This window comes from Bidens hawaiensis, unplaced genomic scaffold, assembly GCF_021521415.1.
Source record: "Bidens hawaiensis isolate Kalapana, Puna unplaced genomic scaffold, B.hawaiensis_p1.1 tig00015250_1, whole genome shotgun sequence".
Taxonomy (NCBI): domain Eukaryota; kingdom Viridiplantae; phylum Streptophyta; class Magnoliopsida; order Asterales; family Asteraceae; genus Bidens; species Bidens hawaiensis.
In genome coordinates, this window is record NW_027492359.1 from 550,316 (window position 1) to 573,030 (window position 22,715).

Below are 22,715 nucleotides of genomic sequence, written 5' to 3' on the forward strand. Positions count from 1 at the left end.
AATCATGAATATTATTCAAAGCTTTTAATTAGGAATAAATTGAGTTGCAACATAGAAATATTGGTAAAGAATTATTAATAATATCATAAAATTGAATCATGAAACATTAAACGATTGATTTGGCATTGAATCGGATTAGTTTGAACGATTTGAATTGCACATATTAAAGTTTGTAACATGAAATGGAACTTACGATCGGTTACAACTATAAATTGCATAAGAAAAATAAATGTATAAAATACATGATAATGAAACTTGGTATTAATTAATAACATTACAACAACATTATTAATAAATATATCAATTAAGAATAAAAGAAGATCCGAAAAAATTTAAATAGGGTCGGATTTCGGGTTTGAAATTAACGAATATTATAGTATATATCATTGACCAAGAGTAAACGACAGTAACGTTATGTAACATTTAATGTAGCTAGCATTAAGTTTGTCACCAACGTGGCAACGTGTCACACAAAGCCTCGGTTTATCAGGATGTGACATTCTGGTACTAGAAGTAGGATTAAGATGAGTTTGTGTTTCTACATAAAAAAAATGAAGGGATGGGATCATGGGATCAATATGGTTAGTCGTTGAAACACACTTGAGATCAGTGTTGGTGTGTCTTGTCACGAACCCATAAAGGCAGCTCACTAGTTCGACATCACAACGTCAAAATTATGCTCATCGTTCATGCCCTCGGTTTCTGTCCTGATTACGGTGTACACGACTGGGTGCAACATCTCCCAAATCATTGTTATTAATTCTTATGGAATTTATAAACTTTTGGTATTGACACGTATAATTTTTTACTATTTAAAGTACTTTATCGTATTCTGGCAAGTTTTTTTTCTGGTTATCAAGTTAACAAGCTTTTATTAATTAATTTGATTTATTATCAGTTATATTAAATAATTTCCGGGTTAAAAATAACCTATAGATTAACAAATAAAAGATGTGACATCTGAGGGTATCTCACTTACTAATTTAAGTGTTTCTCGTTGCTACCTAAGCTTGTATAATTCTTCATATCCTTTAGTTTTTTTAACGGATATTACTAAGTAATTTCCAGTGAAGACATTTTGCCGGCCTTGAAATAGGTATATATTCAAACGATCAGAAACTAGCCAATGCACCACAGTCCAGATCCATCATATATCAAGTTCTTCCACAATCATGAAGAACTATAGTTGCAAGCAGGTTCTTATGGTCACGTTACTTCTCACTTTCACCACCATTTTGAACCTCTCATTCGTGGTTACCAAAGAAACCGAAACGTATATTGTCCAACTAAACTCACCCACTGACCACACATTTTCTGAAACCGAAGATCTTGAAAGCTGGTACAACACATTCTTGCACACAATTGCTCTAGACTCGGATGAGAAACCACAGATGGTTTACGCATACCGTAATGTACTTAAAAGGGTTTGCTGCCAAACTGACAGTTGAGCAAGCAAGTGAAATCGAAAAACTTAATGCAGCGATACTAGCTCGACCTCAACGGGTTTTGTCTTTACATACAACGCATACTCCAAACTTCTTGGAACTGCACCAGAATCTAGGCTTCTGGAGGGATTCAAACTATGGAAAGGGAATCATTATTGGCGTTCTCAACACTGGGATTACTCCCGGTCATCCTTCTTTTAACGATACAGGCATAAGCCCTTCACCAGCTAAATGGAAAGGAAAATGTGAAGTGGCGGGGTGTAACAACAAACTGATTGGTGCTAGAAACTTTGTTAGCGGTAGTAGTACTGGTTCACCGCTTGATGATGGGGGACATGGCACACACACCTCAAGTACTGCTGCTGGAAACTTTGTTCAACGTGCTACCGCACTTGGAAATGACAATGGCACTGCTGTTGGGATGGCTCCACTTGAACAGATAGCAATGTATAAAGTATGTACTGAGACTAGTTGCGGAGAGAGTGATATGTTAGCTGCTATGGATGCAGCTATTGAAGAAGGTGTAGACGTGCTTTCTCTCTCGATTGGGGGAGGATCCGTTCCTTTTTATAATGACCTGATCGCTGTTGGTGCATTTGCCGCGATACAGAAGGGGATATTTGTGAGCTGTTCTGCGGGAAATGAAGGACCTTTTAATGCGTCATTGTCCAATGAGGCTCCATGGATTCTTACAGTTGGTGCTAGTACAGTTGATAGAAAGGTAACTGCAACAGTGAAACTTGGGAACGGGGTGTTACTAGATGGGCAATCGCTCATCCAGCCTAAAGATTGGCCAGAAACCCTCATGCCTCTTGTATACCCCGGGATGAGTGGTGATACAAATGCCAAGTTTTGTAGTTCGCCTCCATCCTTAAGAAAGGCCGATGTAAGAGGAAAGATAGTGATTTGCCCAAGAGGTGGCGAGGTAGGCAGAATTGCTAAAGGGCAGATGGTAAAAGATGCGGGTGGAGCTGCTATGATTCTCACAAACGAGCAAATAGAAGGAGCTAGTACAATAGCTGATGCCCATGTACTCCCTGTATCATATATCGGTTATGAAGACGGGCTTGTAACGCTTGAATATTTGAGTTCAAGTCCATCACCAGTTGCTACCATCATTTTCCATGGAACTGTCATAGGAGATAAGTCAGCTCCTCAAGTAACATCTTTCTCTTCAAGAGGGCCAAATCTAGTGAGTCCTGGAATTTTGAAACCCGACATTATCGGCCCTGGTGTTAGCATTCTTGCTGCATGGCCTACCTCTGTTGATAACACAACAACAACCGCCCCATTTAATGTTATATCTGGTACATCAATGTCTTGCCCTCATCTCAGTGGGATAGCCGCATTATTGAAAAGTGCACATCCTGAATGGTCTCCTGCTGGAATCAAATCCGCTATCATGACCACTGCTGATATGATCAACCTTAACAACCAATCGATTCAGGATGAAAGGGAGCTTCCCGCCAGTTTCTTTTCTGTTGGAGCTGGCCATGTCAATCCGTCCAAAGCTAATGATCCTGGAATCATTTATGATATCCAAGCTGATGATTACATACCTTACTTGTGCGGATTAGGATATTCAAACGAGCAAGTTACAACCGTTGTCCAAAGGCAAGTTTTTTGTTCCAATATATCAAGCATCCCTGAAGCACAACTAAATTATCCTTCATTTGCAATCACACTAAGTGGTAACTCGACGAAAGTGTACACCAGAACGGTGACCAATGTTGGAGATGCTAATTCATCTTACACCGTGAACATTATCACAGGCCCTGGCATAAGTGTTACCGTGTCACCCTCTACACTCGTCTTCTCGGAAGTTAACCAGAAATTGTCATACCAAGTGACATTCATCCCTGTAGGATCTAGACCATGTCAGTTTGTTGAAGGGGCCCTTGAATGGGACTCCATAAAGCACTCGGTTAGAAGTCCTATTTCAATCAAATACGCTTGAGTAAGCAAACATATATATATAATTCCCATCTATTAATATCTGGTGGTGTTCGTTCATCTAATTTTTTAATTGGCATGTCATGAATGTTATTATCATTAACTTGGTTAATTTGGAAATTACTAGTTGTTCGGATTTCAGAAATCCACATGCTTACTGTTGAAGCAATAATCTAAAGTTTAAAGTTTATGTTAATCTCATTATTTAAGTTTAGTTAGTATGTTTTAAGTAGGTTAATTAGTAGGATACTTGATGGAGGCACGTATTGAAGTGTGTGCCATGTTATATTTGGAAGCCCATGATCATGCTTTCAAATGTGACTCACGAAAACGGGCATAACTTGGCCTACAAAGCTCCGTTTCAAGCCCACGACCAGACAAATCGAAGCTTGAGACGAGGAGCATGTTGTGGCAAAACAGCTTACGGCGGTTTGACCCTTTTCTGAAGCCCAAAAGCTTCTTCTAAATAAAGTTATAGGCCTTTTTATGTTTTTTTCAGCAGTTTTTACATTTTTATTTTTGGGTTTGTGTTTAGCCCATGGCATTTTTTGGGCCCATTTCGAATTTGAAAGTCGATTTATATGTTGATGATGTAATGTGAAAAGGCAGACTTGAATTATAATAATAAATATTTTTCTCTTCATTTTCCTTGACCTTTGGGTGAGATTTGGGAGTTTGAGAAGTTCATCACGGGCATTCACATAATCAGCGTGATTCGATCTTCGTTATCGTTTTACCGCTGCATCAACACTCGATGGTTTTTTTTTTTATTTAATTGTTTCATTTACGTGTAGCTCTATGTATAGCAGTCCTTTGAGTGATCTCATCGAGTTTTTGGTAAACATTGTGTTTATAAACCTTCTGATCCAGTATTTTGGTATCATAGATATGTAACATAAGTACAATAGAATGGTGAATTTGAGACTATAAATTATTGTATACATTTACTTTGTGAATATTTGTACGAAAGTAGACACCAAGAAGACCAATTAAATTCATCACTAGGCGCACAATTCGTTTAAAACCACAGCAAAAATCTATTTACGGTTTTGTGAGGCTTACGATTTAGCCCGTGAACAGTTAGAATTCCGTAAACTGATTTGAAAAACTCGTACACTAATTAACCCATAAATTAATTAAACTCATAATCTGTGAACTTTAAAACGTTATTGGCGAAGCATCTTTAGTTTTGGTAATTTATTTTGTTAATTAATTACGAAAATAATATATACATGTGTTTTAAATATATCCAAGTATTTTATTTACTTTTACAAAATAAAATAATTATTTTAAATGAAACTTACACATAAAAGACAAACAATTTAAGGAAATATAATACAATATTAATCTATGTCAGAATTTAAGGAATCTTATTTAATATTTAATCCGTCACTAAATTATTTTTCATCAAAATTAGGATGCAAATTATGAATAGTTTTATGAGCACGAAGAACAATGTTCATGACTAATATTAAGTTTAAGTCTGGATTCGAAAAATTGAACATGATTTAAAACAAATTTTGAAAATATTTGGATACTTTAACGATTTTAAGCAGAATTTATAAACTGTTTTCTTAATGAAACACGAAAACAAAACATGAAAATTAGTGTTTATCGGGTTTTAATCCATGTCTTTCAATTTTAATTTCAGATTTAGTGAAACCATGATGAATTCATTAATCAACATCGCTTTGATACCACATAATGGTCAGTTCTTCATGATACTAATAGAAAACATGATAATAATATAAGCATGCGTACCTGTTACAGTAGAGAGAGTAGCAACAACAGAATATGATGTAGACGACATGTTTATAGCTTGATCAAGTTCCCCTATATGATGTACAATTAAAGGATCGTGATTAGGGTTCTTGAAAGGAATCCGGTTTTAGGAAAGAGGAGACACACGAAATTCTTGTATATGTGATTAGGTTATAATGTTAATTTGTTCTCTTCATTTTATATACTTAAGAGGAAACCATTTATTAGCTAGTAAAAGTAATATGTTCAATCAACAATTACCATACTCATATATATAAGGTATAACTTATATTTTGTTTTGATACCATTTTGTAAAATTTAAAATTTAAAAAAGACCATTTCACTGGTTTATTAAAAATTTAAAAAGACCATTTCATTAAAAATTTAACTTGTAAAAAGTAACTTGTAAAGAATCGTGTATGAAACTTTAGGTACTATGGTTTCTTTACCCATATTTCAACTGGCTAATAGTATTAACATGCGGTCAGTACAGGCCACGCCCTAGAAACGCCTTTAATCAACACGGCAACAAACGGGCTACCATAATTCGACCACGATATTAATATTATGCCTGTTTTAATATAGAACCAACCTAAAATTTTTCATCCATGACTTTTTTTTTTTTTTTTTTTTTTTTTTGAGTCATGGTTTATGACTTATATCATCTGGGTTAATTCAACACTTTGGGATTTAGCTTGTCATTAAGCTAAATAATAATAAAGAAAAGTTAAGTATACTAACCTTTAAAGGGATTATGTGCAGATTAAGTTGTCTTCACAAACTTCAGACTTTTTTATTTAATAGAGAGAATTTTTACAATAGCTAAGATATTATAGATACTAGATAAGGAAGTGATGCCTTCCTGAATTAATCTGAGCTCCTTTTATAATGAGAGTCTCAGTATACAAACAAACTACAATAATTTACAATAATTCTGCTTTTTGAAAATTTTCAAAAGTCTTCATAATTATGTCTGCTATAATTGAGTAAAGCAGCCTGCTTTATTAAAGCAGATTCTTCTTTATTAAAGTAGTCAGCTTTATTAAAGTAGATTCTTCTTTATCCAGTATTATTGGACCATCTTTTTCTTGTCTTTCTGTGTTGTCAGGGATTCCTTTAACGATGCTAATTCAGCTTCCAGAAGTTCTTCATCAAGCTCTTCATCTTCATAAACATTTTGAGCATCTTCAGCTGCTTCATTATTTTCTGAAGATGTTATAGACATATCAGACCTTTTTTCTGGTTGAAGGTTTTTAATTAGGTCCTTCTTGACTTCTTCTAAGTACTTCTGAATAATTTCATCTTTTGATAATTGATCATTTGATAGTTGAATCTTCTTGACAATTTGTCTGAATGGACTAGGAGCCTCTTTCTGTTGTTTCAAACGTATTTGTTCTTCATATTCTTCAATTGTAGACTTTATTAAGTCTATCGTTTCTTGCCCTTCAATATTACCTTGATCATCTATTTTATTCATTTTCTTCCAGAACTTTGTATAAAAAGTCCTTCTTAAACATGGGATATTTTGTTGGGTATAACCAACTTCTGGAGACCACTTCCAGATCCAAGGGATTCCAAACTGAGTGAAATAATGCAATGAAGATATTCCTTCAATATTTATATTATTATACTCCATTTCTATTAGAGTTGGAGAAACTTCAGACCATTTTTGAAAAAATCCTTTATAAGGTTCAGGTAGAATTTTTATAGCTGGACCATATGACATCCACCATTTATTAAACCAATTTAGAATATCCAAGTTATAAACTTGTGGACATATTTTGAAGAACCAAGAATGCTTCTTCTTTGAATTTTCATATAAAAAGGCTTTATTAAATGCCTCTATATAATCCCAATAATTAAATTTTAATGGTGCCCTAGATTCAGGGTGATAAACTTCTCTTTCTTTAAAAGGAGATGTTCCCCATGTCTCAACGGATATTATCTGTTTAATTATTACTTTGCTGAAATTGTAAATCTGGGTATTACCCGAATTATAATGTGTAATCTCACAAGATTCTGTAGATCGTAGAATCGTCTCATAATATAATCTGGGTTTATAAGATCCTGCAGGATATGATCCTGTATCCATATATTTTTGGATTAAAATCCATGGTTGATCTTTATATTTAAGATCTTTAAATTCTAGGAGCAATATTATCTCCTTGTATGGAGTCTGATTATATGCTCCATCATCTGGGTCTTCTGTAGTAATATTCACATATGAGGGTTTATTAGCCTCTTTTCTGGAGTTTTTCCATGAAAGGAATTCTTCTAATAAAGAATCCTGGTTTTCATTACTTCCAGTATTACTAGAAGTGGTTGCAATATTTGCGATATTAGCATCTATTAGCCTTTGTTGCCCAATTTGCGCAATTACTCTGCTATTATTTTGACTAGCTCTCCCTCTTCCTCTATTAGAGGAATGAAAATAATTTCCTCTTCCACGAGGATACATACCTGAAATAAAATATAAGTTATCCACAAGAAATTATTTTCTTGTTTTCCTTTAGAATCTCAATTCGATCCTTGTAGCAGTTATATTGCTGCCATTCGTAATTTAAAAGATATTGTTTTTGGTGAGATGATAATGAAAAATCCATGTTTAAATTATGGATATGAAAAGCATGCATTGTGCTCATTTGATTATAAAAATTGATTCTTCTATCTATTGATGAAATAATTATTCTCAGGGGTCCCTTATATACCATCATTCCTGCAGAATAGGGTTAAGATATTCTCTTGTTAAATAACCAGGTAAACTATTATCAGTACCTTTTTTATATATTATGTCGAAATCAAATGGTGCTAAATTAGACTGCCATCTTGCAAACATTTGTTTGGAGACATCATGTTTAAAATCTTTATTAAACATATATTTAGCAGCTTGAAAATCAGTTTTTATAATAAATTTTTGATTATATAAATCGTCTTGGAATTTCAAAACGCATTTGACTATAGCTAAGATTTCTTTAGCAATAGTAGCATAATTCTTCTGACTTTTATTCCATTTTCCTGAATGGAATCTAACAAGAAATTCTTTCTTATCAATTGGAGATATTTGTTTTAATATGCTACCGTAACCTATTTCACTGCATCTGTTTCAACAACTTTTTGCCATTCTGGGTTAGCTAACATTAAACATGGTAGGTTTTTTACTTGATGTTTAATTTTTTGGACTGCCTTAGTATGATTTTTAGTCCAAGGAGGATGATTATTTTTTAATCTATCATATAAGATAGCAGTATCATCTGCTAGACCCTGATAATAAGGAGAAATATAATTCAAGCTTCCTAAAAATCTTTGTAATTGGGTTTTATCAATTATTTCATCTGGAAATTTTGAAGCAAATTCTATACTTCTGTTAATAGGAATTATATTTTCTTTTTCAATATTGTGTCCTAAAAACCTTATATTAGTTTGAAATAAAACCATCTTGGGTCTACTTATAACCAAACCATTTTTAATTATTATATTCTTAAATATTTCTAAATGTTTAAAATGTGTTTCAATATTTGTTGAAAATACTAAGATATCATCAATATATACGATGATAAAATCACTATAAGGAATGAATATATCATTCATAATATTTTGAAATTCACTAGGAGCATTTTTTAATCCAAATGGCATTACGTTCCATTCATAATGTCCTATTGGAACCGTGAAAGCAGTTTTATACCTGTCCTTTTCTTCTATTTGGATTTGCCAGTATCCTGATTTTAAATCAAATTTTGAAAAGATTACAGCATTATGTAATCTATCCAATAAATCTTTTTTATTTGGAATAGGGTATCTAATCCATTTTAAAACTTTATTCAATGGTTTATAATTTATTACTAATCTTGGAATTCCTCTTTCCTGTTCTAAATGTTTATTTACATAAAAAGCTGTGCAGGACCAAGGAGATTTAGAGGGTCTAATAAGACTTTTCTCAATTAAGGTTTTTATTTCTTTTTTGCATAATTGTAAATGTTCAGAATTCATTTGACATGGTCTCGCTTTCGTAGGTATTTGGCTTTCCTTGAAGTCTTCTTCATAAGGAAGAGAAACAATATGTTTCTTTCTATCCCAAAAAGCATTAGGATGGTCATTACATATTTGTAAAGAGAATTGATGTTGGACTAAATTTATTTTTTCCTGTAATTTAGGATTTTTTAGCTTTTCTTCTATTGTAATGTAATTTACTTCTTGTTTAAGAAAGTTTATTTGATTCTCTTTTGCTTGTAACAAAGATTCTTTTACATTATTTATGAACCTTGTGATTGGTTCAGAAACAAAATTAAAAATTACCTGTTTCCCCTCATATGTTCCAACAATTGAATTTTTATCCACCCTTTGTAGAGGAAGAATTTGATTTAAAAAAGGTGTTCCAAGTATAATCTGATTAGTAAGGTTTTTGACTAAAATAAAGCTATTAGCTATACACATCTTATTATTGCAAATATAAGCTTTAGGCAGTTTATAATTAATTTGTAAAGGTTCACCATTAGCTGAACTAAGTCTATGAGTTGTTTTCTGAAAATATTTTGTTGGTATAATACCTTCTTGGATACAATTCAAATCTGCTCCGCTATCAACTAGAGCAATCAAATCTTTTGTGAAATCATTGTTTATTAACAGTTATCCTTTCAATTACAGACAAGAAATTTTCTTCTTCTTCAATACTATTGTCAATGGACTTTCCTTTTTCTATTCTTGTTAATCTTTCTCCAAGATATTCATTATTCTTTTTTAAATTTTTTATCTCAAATTTTAAATTATCAATTTCAATTCTTAATTCTTCAATACTAACTGGTTTATTAACCTTATATTTTTGATTTAGTTGATTCTTAACTTCCATTAAAGTATATGGTTGAAAATCTTGAGAAATTTTCTCATCAGATGTTTCTCCCTGATTTTCTTTTATCATTTGAGAAATTATTCTCTCTCTTATTTCAGAATCTTTTATGACTTTAAGAAGATCCAGTATATTATTAGAAATAACATTTATTTCCATATCTTGAAATTGAGAAATAAGTTGATAGAGATTTTCTTCTTCTTTATCAGAAGAGTTTAAACATTGTTCACCATTTCTGCAAGGAATACATTCCTCATCTGATGATGTTAAACTTTCGTTTTCTAAAATATGAATATTATTCATTTCAATAGATGAAAATTCTTGAGATTCAGAATCAGATTCAGAATTTATCAAAATATTTGATAAAGTTTCTTTCAACTTTTCATCTGTTAAATTATTAATTTTTCTTTTTACCCAGCAAGTTTTTTCGTTGTGTCCAGGACGACCACATTTTTTACATATAATAAAAGGTCTATTAGGTTTAAAATCTCTTTTCCTCTTAAATTTTCTATCTTCTTTTCTTTGTTCTTTCTTTTGTTTTCTTTTGTAAACTTTATTAGCTCTTTGTGATTTGAAAACCTTTTTATTCTTAGGATCATGGATTTCTTCCATTCCAAATTGTGAACAAAATTGTCCTAACTGTCTCTTTTCATTAAGAGAGTGTTTCTTTTCTTTGTTCTTTCTTTTGTTTTCTTTTGCCTCCTTTATTTGCTGAGAGAATTAGAAAGGCTCTTAGAAAAGGGGAAGTTAACATAAATTATGAAAATTATATTTATGGCAAGTTAATAGGTACTTGTATCCAGGAAGGATTATCTTTATGTAATGAAATAAAATCATTAAGCTAAATAATAATAAGGAAAAGTTAAGTATAATAACCTTTAAAGGGATTTTGTGCAGATTAAGTTGTCTTCACAAACTTCAAACTTTTTATTTAATAGAGAGAATTTTTACAATAGCTAAGATATTATAGATACTAGAGAAGGAAGTGATGCCTTCCTGAATTAATCTGAGCTCCTTTTATAATGAGAGTCTCAGTATACAAACAAACTACAATAATTTACAATAATTCTGCTTTTTGAAAATTTTCAAAAGTCTTTATAATTATGTCTGCTATAATTGAGTAAAGCAGCCTGCTTTATTAAAGCAGATTCTCCTTTATTAAAGTAGTCAGCTTTATTAAAGTAGATTCTTCTTTATCCAGTATTATTGGACCATTTTTTTCTTGTCTTTCTGTGTTGTCAGGGATTCCTTTAACGATGCTAATTCAGCTTCCAGAAGTTCTTCATCAAGCTCTTCATCTTCATAAACATTTTGAGCATCTTCAGCTGCTTCATTATTTTCTGAAGATGTTATAGACATATCAGACCTTTTTTCTGGTTGAAGGTTTTTAATTAGGTCCTTCTTGACTTCTTCTAAGTACTTCTGAATAATTTCATCTTTTGATAATTGATCATTTGATAGTTGAATCTTCTTGACAATTTGTCTGAATGGACTAGGAGCCTCTTTCTGTTGTTTCAAACGTATTTGTTCTTCATACTCTTCAATTGTAGACTTTATTAAGTCTATCGTTTCTTGGCCTTCAATATTACCTTGATCATCCATTTTATTCATTTTCTTCCAGAACTTTGTATAAAAAGTCCTTCTTAAACATGGGATATTTTGTTGGGTATAACCAACTTCTAGAGACCACTTCCAGATCCAAGGGATTCCAAACTGAGTGAAATAATGCAATGAAGATATTCCTTCAATATTTATATTATTATACTCCATTTCTATTAGAGTTGGAGAAACTTCAGACCATTTTTGAAAAAATCCTTTATAAGTTTCAGGTAGAATTTTTATAGCTGGACCATATGACATCCACCATTTATTAAACCAATTTGGAATATCCAAGTTATAAACTTTTGGATATATTTTGAAGAACCAAGAATGCTTCTTCTTTGAATTTTCATATAAAAAGGCTTTATTAAATGCCTCTATATAATCCTAATAATTAAATTTTAATGGTGCCCTAGATTCAGGGTGATAAACTTCTCTTTCTTTAAGAGGAGATGTTCCCCATGTCTCAACGGATATTATCTGTTTAATTATTACTTTGCTGAAATTGTAAATCTGGGTATTACCCGAATTATAATGTGTAATCTCACAAGATTCTGTGGATCGTAGAATCGTCTTATAATATAATCTGGGTTTATAAGATCCTGCAGGATATGATCCTGTATCCATATATTTTTGGATTAAAATCCATGGTTGATCTTTATATTTAAGATCTTTAAATTCTAGGAGCAATATTATCTCCTTGTATGGAGTCCGATTATATGCTCCATCATCTGGGTCTTCTGTAGTAATATTCACATATGAAGGTTTATTAGCCTCTTTTCTGGAGTTTTTCCATGAAAGGAATTCTTCTAATAAAGAATCCTGGTTTTCATTACTTCCAGTATTACTAGAAGTGGTTGCAATATTTGCGATATTAGCAGCTATTAGCCTTTGTTGCCCAATTTGCGCAATTACTCTGCTATTATTTTGACTAGCTCTCCCTCTTCCTCTATTAGAGGAATGAAAATAATTTCCTCTTCCACGAGGATACATACCTGAAATAAAATATAAGTTATCCACAAGAAATTATTTTCTTGTTTTCCTTTAGAATCTCAATTCGATACTTGTAGCAGTTATATTGCTGCCATTCGTAATTTAAAAGAAATTGTTTTTGGTGAGATGATAATGAAAAATCCATGTTTAAATTATGGATATGAAAAGCATGCATTGTGCTCATTTGATTATAAAAATTGATTCTTCTATCTATTGATGAAATAATTATTCTCAGGGGTCCCTTATATACCATTATTCCTGCAGAATAGGGTTAAGATATTCTCTTGTTAAATAATCAGGTAAACTATTATCAGTACCTTTTTTATATATTATGTCGAAATCAAATGGTGCTAAATTAGACTGCCATCTTGCAAACATTTGTTTGGAGACATCATGTTTAAAATCTTTATTAAACATATATTTAGCAGCTTGACAATCAGTTTTTATAATAAATTTTTGATTATATAAATCGTCTTGGAATTTCAAAACGCATTTGACTATAGCTAAGATTTCTTTAGCAATAGTAGCATAATTCTTCTGACTTTTATTACATTTTCCTGAATGGAATCTAACAAGAAATTCTTTCTTATCAATTGGAGATATTTGTTTTAATATGCCACCGTAACCTATTTCACTGGCATCTGTTTCAACAACTTTTTCCCATTCTGGGTTAGCTAACATTAAACATGGTAGGTTTTTTACTTGATGTTTAATTTTTTGGACTGCCTTAGTATGATTTTTAGTCCAAGGAGGAGGATTATTTTTTAATCTATCATATAAGATAGCAGTATCATCTGCTAGACCCTGATAATAAGGAGAAATATAATTCAAGCTTCCTAAAAATCTTTGTAATTGGGTTTTATCAATTATTTCATCTGGAAATTTTGAAGCAAATTCTATACTTCTGTTAATAGGAATTATATTTCCTTTTTCAATATTGTGTCCTAAAAACCTTATATTAGTTTGAAATAAAACCATCTTGGGTCTACTTATAACCAAACCATTTTTAATTATTATATTCTTAAATATTTCTAAATGTTTAAAATGTGTTTCAATATTTGTTGAAAATACTAAGATATCATCAATATATACGATGATAAAATCACTATAAGGAATGAATATATCATTCATAATATTTTGAAATTCACTAGGAGCATTTTTTAATCCAAATGGCATTACGTTCCATTCATAATGTCCTATTGGAATCGTGAAAGCAGTTTTATACCTGTCCTTTTCTTCTATTTGGATTTGCCAGTATCCTGATTTTAAATCAAATTTTGAAAAGATTACAGCATTATGTAATCTATCCAATAAATCTTTTTTATTTGGAATAGGGTATCTAATCCATTTTAAAACTTTATTCAATGGTTTATAATTTATTACTAATCTTGGAATTCCTCTTTCCTGTTCTGAATGCTTATTTACATAAAAAGCTGTGCAGGACCAAGGAGATTTAGAGGGTCTAATAAGACTTTTCTCAATTAAGGTTTTTATTTCTTTTTTGCATAATTGTAAATATTCAGAATTCATTTGACATGGTCTCGCTTTCGTAGGTATTTGGCTTTCCTTGAAGTCTTCTTCATAAGGAAGAGAAACAATATGTTTCTTTCTATCCCAAAAAGCATTAGGATGGTCATTACATATTTGTAAAGAGAATTGATGTTGGACTAAATTTATTTTTTCCTGTAATTTAGGATTTTTTAGCTTTTCTTCTATTGTAATGTAATTTACTTCTTGTTTAAGAAAGTTTATTTGATTCTCTTTTGCTTGTAACAAAGATTCTTTTACATTATTTATGAACCTTGTGATTGGTTCAGAAACAAAATTAAAAATTACCTGTTTCCCCTCATATGTTCCAATAATTGAATTTTTATCCACCCTTTGTAGAGGATAAATTTGATTTAAAAAAGGTGTTCCAAGTATAATCTGATTAGTAAGGTTTTTGACTAAAATAAAGCTATTAGCTATACACATCTTATTATTGCAAATATAAGCTTTAGGCAGTTTATAATTAATTTGTAAAGGTTCACCATTAGCTGAACTAAGTCTATGAGTTGTTTTCTGAAAATATTTTGTTGGTATAATACCTTATAGGATACAATTCAAATCTGCTCCGCTATCAACTAGAGCAATCAAATCTTTTGTGAAATCATTGTTTATTAACAGTTTAATTTTTATATGCCATTTTTGTGACGTTATCCTTTCAATTACAGACAAGAAATTTTCTTCTTCTTCAATACTATTGTCAATGGACTTTCCTTTTTCTATTCTTGTTAATCTTTCTCCAAGATATTCATTATTCTTTTTTAAATTTTTTATCTCAAATTTTAAATTATCAATTTCAATTCTTAATTCTTCAATACTAACTGGTTTATTAACCTTATATTTTTGATTTAGTTGATTCTTAACTTCCATTAAAGTATATGGTTGAAAATCTTGAGAAATTTTCTCATCAGATGTTTCTCCCTGATTTTCTTTTATCATTTGAGAAATTATTCTCTCTCTTATTTCAGAATCTTTTATGACTTTAAGAAGATCCAGTATATTATTAGAAATAACATTTATTTCCATATCTTGAAATTGAGCAATAAGTTGATAGAGATTTTCTTCTTCTTTATCAGAAGAGTTTAAACATTGTTCACCATTTCTGCAAGGAATACATTCCTCATCTGATGATGTTAAACTTTCGTTTTCTAAAATATGAATATTATTCATTTCAATAGATGAAAATTCTTGAGATTCAGAATCAGATTCAGAATTTATCAAAATATTTGATAAAGTTTCTTTCAACTTTTCATCTGTTAAATTATTAATTTTTCTTTTTACCCAGCAAGTTTTTTCGTTGTGTCCAGGACGACCACATTTTTTATATATAATAAAAGGTCTATTAGGTTTAAAATCTCTTTTCCTCTTAAATTTTCTATCTTCTTTTCTTTGTTCTTTCTTTTGTAAACTTTATTAGCTCTTTGTGATTTGAAAACCTTTTTATTCTTAGGATCATGGATTTCTTCCATTCCAAATTGTGAACAAAATTGTCCTAACTGTCTCTTTTCATTAAGAGAGTGTTTCTTAATTTGTTGATTTAATTTTATTTCATTACATAAAGATAATCCTTCCTGGATACAAGTACCTATTAACTTGCCATAAGTATAATTTTCATAATTTATGTTAACTTCCCCTTTTCTAAGAGCCTTTCTAATTCTCTCAGCAAATAAAGGAGGCAAACCATCTATGAATTTGGATTTCCAATGAGTACTATTGGACTCTGGGAGTTCCATAACTCTGCTTAAAAAAGTATCTTTATACCACCTAAAAGATGTAAGAGTTCTACATCTAAGGTTTTGTAAAAGAGTTCTGATATTTTCTGAATTATCAGACCATCTTCCTGTGAAATGTTCAATTATATTAATTACTAATGTGTAGACAGCATTTGGCTTTTGGACATTATCTTCTTCCTTAACTGCATTTAGTATGACTTCTCTATCATGTTGAGATAAATAATTATCCCACCAACCTTTTAATTGACCTGTAAACCCAGCTACTATCATTCTAGCTATGTTTGTATCATTATTGCCATTATTTCTATAAATTGTACTATACATCATCATTCTATGGACAACATTATAAATTTGTCTTTATGTATGACCATCAATATTCCATTCGTAAATATTTTTTCCATGATAGGAATTATTTTATTAGTTTATTAAAAACCATATCTTTTTTATTAGTTTATTAAAAACCATATCTTGTAAAGAATCGTGTATGAAACTTTAGGTACTATGGTTTCTTTACCCATATTTCAACTGGCTAATAGTATTAACATGCGTTCAGTACAGGCCACGCCCTAGAAACGCCTTTAATCAACACGGCAACAAACGGGCTACCATAATTCGACCACGATATTAATATTATGCCTGTTTTAATATAGAACCAACCTAAAATTTTTCAACCATGACTTTTTTTTTTTTTTTTTTTTTTGAGTCATGGTTTATGACTTATGTCATCTGGGTTAATTCAACACTTTGGGATTTAGCTTGTCATTAAGCTAAATAATAATAAAGAAAAGTTAAGTATGCTAACCTTTAAAGGGATTATGTGCAGATTAAGTTGTCTTCACAAACTTCAGACTTTTTATTTAATAGAGAGATTTTTTACAATAGCTAAGATATTATAGATACTAGATAAGGAAGTGATGCCTTCCTGAATTAATCTGATCTCCTTTGATAATGAGAGTCTCAGTATACAAACAAACTACAATAATTTACAATAATTCTGCTTTTTGAAAATTTTCAAAATTCTTTATAATTATGTCTGCTATAATTGAGTAAAGCAGCCTGCTTTATTAAAGCAGATTCTCCTTTATTAAAGTAGTCAGCTTTATTAAAGTAGATTCTTCTTTATCCAGTATTATTGGACCATCTTTTTCTTGTCTTTCTGTGTTATCAGGGATTCCTTTAACGATGCTAATTCAGCTTCCAGAAGTTCTTCATCAAGCTCTTCATCTTCATAAACATTTTGAGCATCTTCAGCTGCTTCATTATTTTCTGAAGATGTTATAGACATATCAGACCTTTTTTCTGGTTGAAGGTTTTTAATTAGGTCCTTCTTGACTTCTTCTAAGTACTTCTGAATAATTTCATCTTTTGATAATTGATCATTTGATAGTTGAATCTTCTTGACAATTTGTCTGAATGGACTAGGAGCCTCTTTCTGTTGTTTCAAACGTATTTGTTCTTCATACTCTTCAATTGTAGACTTTATTAAGTCTATCGTTTCTTGGCCTTCAATATTACCTTGATCATCCATTTTATTCATTTTCTTCCAGAACTTTGTATAAAAAGTCCTTCTTAAACATGGGATATTTTGTTGGGTATAACCAACTTCTGGAGACCACTTCCAGATCCAAGGGATTCCAAACTGAGTGAAATAATGCAATGAAGATATTCCTTCAATATTTATATTATTATACTCCATTTCTATTAGAGTTAGAGAAACTTCAGACCATTTTTGAAAAAATCCTTTATAAGGTTCAGGTAGAATTTTTATAGCTGGACCATATGACATCCACCATTTATTAAACCAATTTGGAATATCCTAGTTATAAACTTGTGGACATATTTTGAAGAACCAAGAATGCTTCTTCTTTGAATTTTCATATAAAAAGGCTTTATTAAATGCCTCTATATAATCCCAATAATTAAATTTTAATGGTGCCCTTGATTCAGGGTGATAAACTTTTCTTTCTTTAAGTGGAGATGTTCCCCATGTCTCAACGGATATTATCTGTTTAATTATTACTTTGCTGAAATTGTAAATCTGGGTATTACCCGAATTATAATGTGTAATCTCACAAGATTATGTGGATCGTAGAATCGTCTCATAATATAATCTGGGTTTATAAGATCCTGCAGGATATGATCCTGTATCCATATATTTTTGGATTAAAATCCATGGTTGATCTTTATATTTAAGATCTTTAAATTCTAGGAGCAATATTATCTCCTTGTATGGAGTCTGATTATATGCTCCATACAAGGAGATAATATTGCTCCTAGAATTTAAAGATCTTAAATATAAATATCACTTCCTTATCTAGTATCTATAATATCTTAGCTATTGTAAAAATTCTCTCTATTAAATAAAAAGTCTGAAGTTTGTGAAGACAACTTAATCTGCACATAATCCCTTTAAAGGTTAGTATACTTAACTTTTCTTTATTATTATTTAGCTTAATGACAAGCTAAATCCCAAAGTGTTGAATTAACCCAGATGATATAAGTCATAAACCATGACTCAAAAAAAAAAAAAAAAAAAAAAAAAGTGTCATGGATGAAAAATTTTAGGTTGGTTCTATATTAAAACAGGCATAATATTAATATCGTGGTCGAATTATGGTAGCCCGTTTGTTGCCGTGTTGATTAAAGGCGTTTCTAGGGCGTGGCCTGTACTGACCGCATGTTAATACTATTAGCCAGTTGAAATATGGGTAAAGAAACCATAGTACCTAAAGTTTCATACACGATTCTTTACAAGTTACTTTTTACAAGTTAAATTTTTAATAAAATAGTCAACATGGTTTTAATAATAAATTTAAAACAAGTTAAATTTTTAATAAAATAGTCAAAATGGTTTTAATAATAAAGTGTATTATGGTAATTAGTATATTATGGTATCAGAGCCATGGTGGTTAACTGGTATCATTGGGGAAATTCAACACTTAAAAATAAATTTATGAATATCCTAAAAGATAAAGATACTGTTAAAAACAGTATTGAGGAAGAGTATGATATCCCTCATAATTTAGATTTATTAAATAAATGGACAATTCCAAAGGTTGATTATAAACTAGTTTATAAACTAGGAACATTTGAAAGAATTGGTTTAAAACAGGTAGTAAAAACTACTGAAGAAACGATTTCTCTTAATAAAGAAGATATGATAATAAAACTCCTTAATAACAGAGATTTAGAAAAATATAAAAAAGATAAATATAAATTTATACATATAGGTTTGGTTCAAATTGCTTTCAAACCACTGACCCTTGAAGGGTTACCAGAAAGCTTCATTGCAGCTTTAAGGGATGGTAGAAATTTAAACTGGAAACAATCCCTAGTAGGAATAATTCAATCTAGCCTGGCACATGGTCCAGTCTATTTTAACGTATATCCTAATCTACAATTATCACTATCTGATGTTAATATTACAGATGCTCTCACTTTAAATGTCAAAACCCATGGATATAATTATGCTCCAGGGTCAGAAGTGATGTGTATTTGTTATAGAATATACTACAAACCGTTATTTACTTTGAATCCCTATTGTAGGATGGTTGATAAACCATTAAATGAAACAATAGTTATAGAAACTAATTTTGGAAAATCTAATATTACAACCAGAAGAAAAATAAAATGGGAAGTAATAAATTTTCCAGAAAATTGGGTAATTAATAATTGTACTCCTTCACAACAGTATGTAGATAATAATCCATTAGAAATAATACAAACAAATGAATGATCTATCCAAATAAAATTTGAAAAAATAAATCCTAGAATAACTAAATCTTTGTCTTCGAAAGCTTCGTCTCAACATATATCCCCTTTTGAATATACTGTTAGAAGTCCATCTAGAGCTTCTACTTCTCAAATCAGAGAAGAAATTCCTGACAGGAAAATAGAGGAATTAAGAATAAATTCTGATAATATAGTTAGAGGAATATTTAAGCCTCAAGACCCAGAATTAACTGAGTCTGAAATGAATTTCTCAATTTAATGGATTCTGGAAAGAAAATAGATTTTAGCCAAGGTTCTTTGGCAAGAAAACAAATTTGTGAAGAATTTAAATTAACCAAATGGGAATCGTTTAGAAAATGGTTCTTTGAAAATTTTCAAAAGTCTTCATAATTATGTCTGCTATAATTGAGTAAAGCAGCTTGCTTTATTAAAGCAGATTCTCCTTTATTAAAGTAGTCAGCTTTATTAAAGTAGATTCTTCTTTATCCAGTATTATTGGACCATCTTTTTCTTGTCTTTCTGTGTTGTCAGGGATTCCTTTAACGATGCTAATTCAGCTTCCAGATGAAGTTCAATCAACAATTACCATACTCATATATATAAGGTATAACTAATATTTTGTTTTATTATTATATAAATGATTATAAATTCCGTATATAAATAAAAATATATTATTATATTTATTCTTACATCTCGTCGTACCTAACATAGAGGGGCAATTACTAGTTTTACTTACAGACCAAAAGCGAATTACTCTTTATAAAATTTAAATATGAAGAAATAGAATTTGGGGTGAACAATTTAATTTTTATTTTATTTCTTCGTCTTCTTATTTGGTATTTCGTGGTTTAAATATGACTATTTTTTATAGATCTAAGTAATAGGGTTGAATCATAATTCATATGCACGTATAAATGAGAAGCATGAGAAGCAATAATTAATTAGCATGCGTCAAGTGAGGAACAAAGTGAGAGGGAATAAAAGTAATAACACATATTTTTTAACACCACATGCAAGACAAGCCAATTCCTTCATCCTTTGAAAACGTTTATAACTGTTTCATATGATATTTAAAAAAATAAAAAAACACTATAATAATAAACGTTTTTTATCTTTAATATGAGTATGACTTTTTTATATAAAAACTAATACAAAAATTATGTCATTATGTCTTTCTTCTTATCTGTAACATCCGACTTTTGAAACTAATAAATAAAGGAAATATTATTATTTAATTGCATGTTATTATTTATTATGATTAAATAAAATAACAATAAATGGGTGATGGGCTTAGAGTATAGATGAAATTAGAATATATAAGGATTTAGGGTGCAACTAGGCCTAAGTTCCATGGGCTTGGGGATAGTTAATTACCCAAAACCCCCCTAAAATCTTAAACCCTCATTCCAACATTTTGCCTCCACACACTCAAAAAACACACAAACACTCCTTCAATTTCGGTCCAGATCCGAAGAAGAAAGAAGGTTGTTTGTATTCGATTACCTTAAGCAAACAAGAAACATACCAAGATTCAAGTGTTGTTCAAGAACCGATCCAACCCAATTCATATTGAGGTGCATTTTAAGGTTAAAAGACTAGATTTCGATGTTGATTTGTTGTAGGATTTTGTGGAATGGCAAATCGGGTTATAAAATGTAAGAAAAACATAAAGCTTTGTGGTAAACGAGTTAAAAGGTGAGATTCGGAATGAACGGGTAATTTTTAGGCCATGTAAAACAAGTAGATGAGTTTGTTATGACCCAAAACTCGTTATAATGGAAAACAGGCCTTAAGGGGTTGAAAGAAAATGATTAAAATGAAAGAAAAAGAAACCCAGTTCGAATCGCATTCTTAGGAATGTGATTCATGTAAAGAAATGCGATTGGATTAGCTTCCATGGGATTGGAATGGCTGCCATGCGATTAGAATGGCTGTCATGCGATTAGATTGGCTTGCCATGCGTTGCTATTGGCTTGCAATGCGATGCGATTGGCCAAGTTGTGCGATTAAGGAAAAACAGTAAAACCCCTTTAGCTAGTCAAAACTAGTTCACTAGCTTGGGTAGTAAGACTTAAACAGTTGAAAATTAATTAATATTTATAATTGTTATACAGTTAGTCGTACCCTACTGAGGGAAGGTGTTACAATTAATTTAGAAGGAATATGAACCAAGTGAATTTCAAGTTCCTTTTTTCGATTATGTTTTCGGGGTTGTGTGCATACTCTATGTGATAGGTTAATAGACCTTCTTTAAATAGTAAGTGTATGATATGTGAATATTGTATATATATATAAATGTTTAGAGTATGTGATGGTGTATATATATATATATATATAGGAATGCATGTATGGTTGTACGGTTATGCTGTTGTATGGTTGTTTGGAAAGAAGGGACCGCACCCTAATAATATTTGATGAAGAAGGGACCGAACCCTAATAATATCCGATGAAGAAGGGACTGAACCCTAATAATATCCAAAAAAGGAGGGACTGGATGCTAATAATATCCGAGAAATGTAGGTATCGACCGGAATAATATTCAAGGAATGTAGGACCAGACCCTAATAATATATGTGAGGTTATAGGGAGAAAGGTCATTCAAAACGTAAAAATAGTTATGTATGTAATAAGTTAAAATAAATAAAGAATGAAAGTATGAATGTCCGTATATGTGTATGCATGAAAGGAAGATAAACATGTTATGTATGTAATATGTATCTTTGGATACGTATATGTAAGTATGTGAATGTAATGTATGTTGCCAGATTAACTAGAACTCATTCAGCATTACTAACCTTTTGTACGCACACAAACAAATATGATGAAGAAGCTGGCTTGAGGGAGGCACATGGAATGGACTAAGTGCAGCCATCTAGAGAAGAAAGTTATAATGAATTATGTTATGATGTTATGTTAAGAAAGATTTGAATGTTTTAAACAAGAATTTTATGTTTTGTACTATATGGTTGGAGCTTTAGGTCTTCCATACAAATTTTTAATTCACTATGATATTTAGAACTGTGTATATGAATAAATACAATGTCCAATGCAGGGCATCGTGTTCAGGGCCTTACAAGTTGGTATCGGAGCATAAGTTTTAGAGAAATAAGCATT

The 22,715-nt window shown here is 30.9% G+C and overlaps 1 pseudogene; it reads left to right on the plus strand.

Moving 5' to 3' along the window:
- The first annotated feature begins 915 nt into the window (after positions 1-915).
- On the plus strand, positions 916-3,402 carry LOC143548804 (subtilisin-like protease pseudogene; annotated as a pseudogene).
- Positions 3,403-22,715: the final 19,313 nt, after the last annotated feature.